General features: G+C 40.9%; 1 long non-coding RNA gene across 1 annotated transcript in view; it reads left to right on the top strand.

The window, feature by feature from the left end:
- Positions 1 to 234: 234 nt before the first annotated feature.
- LOC113620850 (uncharacterized) overlaps positions 235 to 5,732 on the top strand; it is a 124,037-nt gene continuing 118,539 nt past the window's right edge. Inside the window, exon 1 of the long non-coding RNA XR_003432956.1 lies at positions 235 to 841. This is a non-coding gene — a long non-coding RNA (uncharacterized LOC113620850). The remainder of the gene's footprint in view (positions 842 to 5,732) is intronic.

Below are 5,732 nucleotides of genomic sequence, written 5' to 3'. Positions count from 1 at the left end.
TCTATTTTCAAGAGTTTAAACAAATGTGTAATACATTGTTAACTATGTTGGAGAGTTTTTTACCCTTAAATACTGAAACTGTATTGAGCAGGATTATTAGAGATAAGAATTTTTTTTTTTTTTTTTTTTTGTGGTACCCCGGCCTCTCACTGTTGTGGCCCCTCCTGCTGCGGAGCACAGACTCCGGACACACAGCCTCAGCGGCCATGGCTCATGGGCCCAGCTGCTCCACAGCACGTGGGATCCTCCCGGACCGGGGCACGAACCCGCGTCCCCTGCCTCGGCAGGCGGACCCTCAACCACCGCGCCACCAGGGAAGCCCGAGATAAGAATTTTTTAACTTAAGATAGTTGACCCACCTGGATGATATTTATTGTTCCTTGTTTTTTGAGGTTTCTGGGGTGTAAATATTCTCTAATCCCCTTTCATCATTGTACTGAGAAGAATAATGTAACCTCAGGATTTGGAATGCTCCGTGTACTTTTGTTCATGAGATTTGCCTCTCACGCCTTACCATTAAATACCATGTAGCATGTTACCTATAGTCCTTTTCGTTTCAGTCAAAGAGAAATCAAACTATTTCCACAGTGGCATGAATTCATTTCATTCTTCAGAATGTACCCAGCACCAGCTATGGAATAATACTTCCCTTCCCTCACAATGATTATTTTCCAAGGCAATACCACTTGGATCTCAGCATTTCATTTTCTTTTCCATCCCCAGCTTGGCCTCTAAGGATTTTGATTATTCTCTACCTCACATCTGAAGAAGAGACTCGGTGACTTGCTTCAAGTGGGAAGGCCAGAACCTTCCTTCACGCTCGGAACCGCAAGTTCCAAAGGTACTGTTGACCTTTCCTAGACCCATGCAGCACCTCAATCTGTTTGTACGCGTGTGGACTCAGCTGCTTCTGTTCGTGGCATTGATCTGTTAAGCAGTGACCCTTCCCTCAGTCTCTCTACATTCTGTCTCACTCCATTGGTTCATTAAGAATGAACACTATATGTGCTTTGAAAATGAACCCAACACTCCTGGGGCTTGCTTTGAGTTCCTCTCTCTGTTCAGATAGGACAGCTAGAAGATGGTGCAATGTTTATTTGCTATTTTGATTTAGACTGTTTCTTTTTTCCTACCCTTGAGATCTCAAAAACCTTCTTAAGCAGCAGCCTGGAGGAACACAAGCGGTATGGGGAAGGGAGGAGAGAGCTAAGGAAGGAAAGGGTGTGGGGGAGCAAGGCTAGTGATTTTCTGGGGTTGGCTAGGGATCTGACCCTTATTTTCTGAGTGCTGGGCATTTCTCCCATTTTGGATCACTCTTCCCTGGTGCTCATCCTGCTATCTACAGGGCTGTACAAAGAGAAGGGTATGAAAAAAGCATCAAAGTGGGCTTTGGAGTTAGTTACACCTGGCTCTGAATACACCACTTTTAATCTATTGACCTTCTGAAAGTTACTTAAATGCTCTTATATCTTGTGATGTGCACAGTATATCATCTGGTCTTTACGTGGATTCATGTTAGATGGACTTTTTCAAAAACGATTTAGATGAGGAATTTATCCTAAGTGTGTGGATTCCCCTGACCTTAATTAGTTGGCCACTCTGGTTAATGCTGCTGAGGCCCAGAATTTTGGAGGCAAAAAAAGGGACCTCTGGTCATCTTACCCAATCACAGTCATTAACCCTGTCAAGGGCACCTGCCTCAACACTGGCCTCCTGGGTTGTTGTTAGGGTCAAATGAAGTACAAGGTGATTTAGGTACTATTATTACTAGCATCTCCATGTTATGGATGTGTGATCTGAGGCACAGAAAAATTAACTTGCCTATCACACAGCTAGTAATTGACATAGCTAGGATTTGAACCCAGGCCACAAGAGATCCAAATAAAAATAAAATAAAATTATGGGACTATGCGATTTTCTCTTATATTTAAGGTTAGGTTACTTTATTTTGCATCTAGGCAACTTTCTTAGAATGAAAAAAAAATATTTTGCTGACATTTTTTCATAATATTTTTCCAAATATGGTATGACAGCCGGATACATAATATTTCATACTCAAATTTCCCAACATGATCCAAATAAGACTATTTTTACAAAATTATTTGAGGACTTCGTCAGTTTTCCCAAGGACCTCTCCTAAGCCTCTGATAATTCAAATAATTTTCTTTTGAAGTGCCCGTGCAATTGGTTTTGATTGTATTTGCATTGCAGACTCACATAATTAGCAGGAGGCGCTCTGGCAAAAAGAGGTGTAAGAGGACATGTACTAGCATTAAGAGGAGAAGTGATTTTCGAGGGGGAACAAGTTTGATATTAGTGAATATTTTTATCTTAAGATGACCTTTGCTTCCCTATGTAACTTGACAATAGCAGGGACTTGGGTAATAAGGGCTGAGCTAATGAGAACCCTCTGGCATTTCACAGACATTAACTGTCTGGCCTTCTTTAGAGAATGGCTACAGCTTAACTGATTTGATAAGGGTATTTGGTGAGTCACTGAGGCAGACAGATTGTAAGGTGACCCCAATGATCTTTGCCTCCTAGAATCCATGCTCTTGTGTAATTCTCTCCCTCTGAGTGTGGGTAGGTCCTGTGACTTGTCTCTAATCAATAGGTAATGGAATGTATGTGATTACATGCACACATTAATTATCTCACAGTTTCTGTGAGTCAGGAGTCCAGGCAAGACTTTGTTGGGTCTCTACTCCAGGGTCTCATCTGAAAGCTGCAATCAGTCTTGGCCAGGGCTGCAATCTTAGCTCAAGGTTTGACTGGGGAAGGATCCACTTATAAGCTCACATGATTGTTGGCAGAATTCAGCACCTTGAGGGTTGTTGGACTGAGGGCCCTGGTTCCTTGCTGTCTGTCAGTTGAAGTTACCTTCAGTTTCTGCCACGTGGGCCTCTTCATGGGGGAGGTTCACAACATGGCCACTTGCTTCATCAATTAAGTTTCTAAATCTGAAGCAATTTGTTATCTAGCAATAGATAATTAACAATACAATTATCATATCCAAAATCAAGTCATTTATGCCAATGTTTATTGAGAGAATCCCATGTACAGAGAAGCCTGCACTAGCTCTGGGGATACTGTGGTGAACAAGAGAGAAAATGGATCTTCATGGAGCTTACAGTCTAACGAAATGGATGACTGTGATATCGGGATTTTTTGTTTTACTGAGGTATAGTTGATGTACGTTATTATATAAGTTACGGGTATATAACATAGTGATTTATAATTTTTAAAGGTAATACTCCATTTATATTATAAAATATTGGTTACCTCCCCTGTGTTGTACAATATATCCTAGTAGCTTATTTTTTAATACATAATAGTTTGTACCTCTTGATCCCCTATCCCTATCTTGCCCCACCACCACCACCTCTCCCCACTGGTAACCACTAGTTTGTTCTCTATATCTGTGAGTCTGTTTCCTTTTTGTTATATTCACTAGTTTGTTTTAATTTTTAGATTCCACACATAAGTGATATTATACAGTATGTGTCTTTCTCTGTCTGACTTACTTCACTTAGCATAATACCCTCCAAGTCCATGCATGTTGTTGCAAGTGGCAAAATTTCATTCTTTTTTACGGCTGAGTAGTATTCCATTGTGTGTATATATATATATATATATATATATATATACACACACACAATGGAATACTATATACATATATATATATATATATATACACCACATCTTCTTTATACATTCATCTGTTGATGAACACTTAGCCTGCTTCCATATCTTGGCAATTGTAAATAATGCTGCTATAAACATTGGGGTGTATGTGATACGGTGATCTATGTTAAGAAATATATATTTGGTCTTCATCCCTGGTTACGGGCACAGAGCTCCTAAAACCCTTGGAATTTCCTGAGTGATAGGAGAGTTTTTTGTTATTCATAAGGAACCCCTTCTGAGCAGACCTGTGTTTTTACTAATAAGGTAGCTTAGGGGCCCCTAGATAGCCTCAGGATGGGGCTGGTCACCAGGAAAACTTGTGATTAGAAGGTCGGAGCTTTCAGCTCTACCCACTGATCTCTAGACAGGGAAATGTGGTGGTGTGCCTTCCCCTTATAAAAATTCCGCCTTATAGAAGCTGTTGAACAACAAGATTTAATGAGCTTCTGGTTTGATGTATACATTCACATACCAGGAGGGTGGTGCACCCCGGTTCCTGAGCTCGGACCTCTTCATCTGGCTGTTTATCTGTATCCTTTATAATATCCTTTATAATGAATGATAAACATAAGCAGATATTTCTCTGAGTTCTGTGAGCTGCTCTAGTAAATTAATCAAACCTGAGGAGGGGGTAGTGGGGACCTTTGGTTTATAGCTAGTCAGCCAGAAGCACAGGTGACAGCTTAGACTCATGATTGGCATCTGAAGTGGAAGCAGTGTATAGGATGGAGCCCTTAACCTGTAGGATCTGACACTATCTGCAGGTAGGTAGTGTCAGAATTGAGTTAAATTTGTAGGACACCCAGTCAGTCTTTGCTGAGAACTGGAGAATTGCTTGGTGGGGTTGGAAAAAACACATTGGAATGACATTAAACAAGTAACTATTACATGAACTCTGTATTTTAATACTACCATCAGAATTCAGTAGAACTAACTGGATACCTATACATGAATATTATTGAACATTCACTATAGTCATAATATTTTTTCAGCAAAGCATCCATAGAAAATCTACCTTTAAGCCATGAAGTTTCTCATAGCCTGAGATAATGCCACCATTCCTTATAAAAGTGAGGACAGGGACTTCCCTGGGGGTCCAGTGGTTAAGACTCCATGCTTCCATTGCAGGAAGCGTGGGTTCGATCCTTGGTCAGGGAACTGAGATCCCGCATGCCACGCGATGAGCCCCCCCACCCCTCCAAAAAAAGCGAGGACATGCTCACCCTCTCTCCAAAAGGAGAGCCCTAAAGTCTTAGCAGTCCCTGAATCTGACTCCAAGTCCAGGATTTCTGAGAAATGAGCATGCCTCCTCAAGTTTAGTAACAAGCCCATCTTGTTATTCTATAATCTCTGGACTAAGTTTTAAGATTAACCATCATTAATACAGTCTATATAACATAGTAGGAGAAAAGCAGAAGGAAATAAAATAGACAATCAGTTAACTGCATAAGTATATACTTGATAAAACAGGGAAGGTAATAATAGCAAACACTATTTTCCAGGCACTGTACATACATGTTAACTCATTTCATCTTTATAATAATGCTATAAGTAAGGACTATCATTTTACAAATGGGGGAAATTGAGCCAAAGAGAATATAAGAAGCTTGCATAAGGTCTTCAGCAGTAACTGAGATTTGAACCCGTGTTGTCTGACTTCAACTTCTGTGTATTTAACCCCCTGACTTGACCCTTCCTACCATTGTAACACATCACTGGTCAGGGACCCAGTATGTCTATTCTGTCCGTACTTTGGCTACAACTAAGCACTCAAGAACTGAGGAAATAACTATAGAGGGGATTCAAGGATCCACTAGGATCCACTATAAATGGTCCTGCTGTGGGTGAGCCCCACTAGCACCTGTATTCCATAAACTCCCTTACACCAACCAGAGAACCGCAAATGGCATTTAGAGCCTCCAGATCTTAGCATCAGCTGGGAATAATAATAAAAATCCTGAAAGACCAATGCAAGCCCTTTTCCCAGGGCCCAGTTACCCTAGTATGTGGCTCCAAGTGCATTTGTTAAAGGGAAGGAGGAAGAC

This window comes from Aethalodelphis obliquidens, unplaced genomic scaffold (genome assembly GCF_003676395.1).
Source record: "Aethalodelphis obliquidens isolate GAN/ISIS:26980383/991018 unplaced genomic scaffold, ASM367639v1 scaffold8, whole genome shotgun sequence".
Taxonomy (NCBI): Eukaryota; Metazoa; Chordata; class Mammalia; order Artiodactyla; family Delphinidae; genus Aethalodelphis; species Aethalodelphis obliquidens.
Note: the sequence above shows the minus strand (reverse complement) of the source record. Positions and strands in the feature narration are given on the sequence as shown.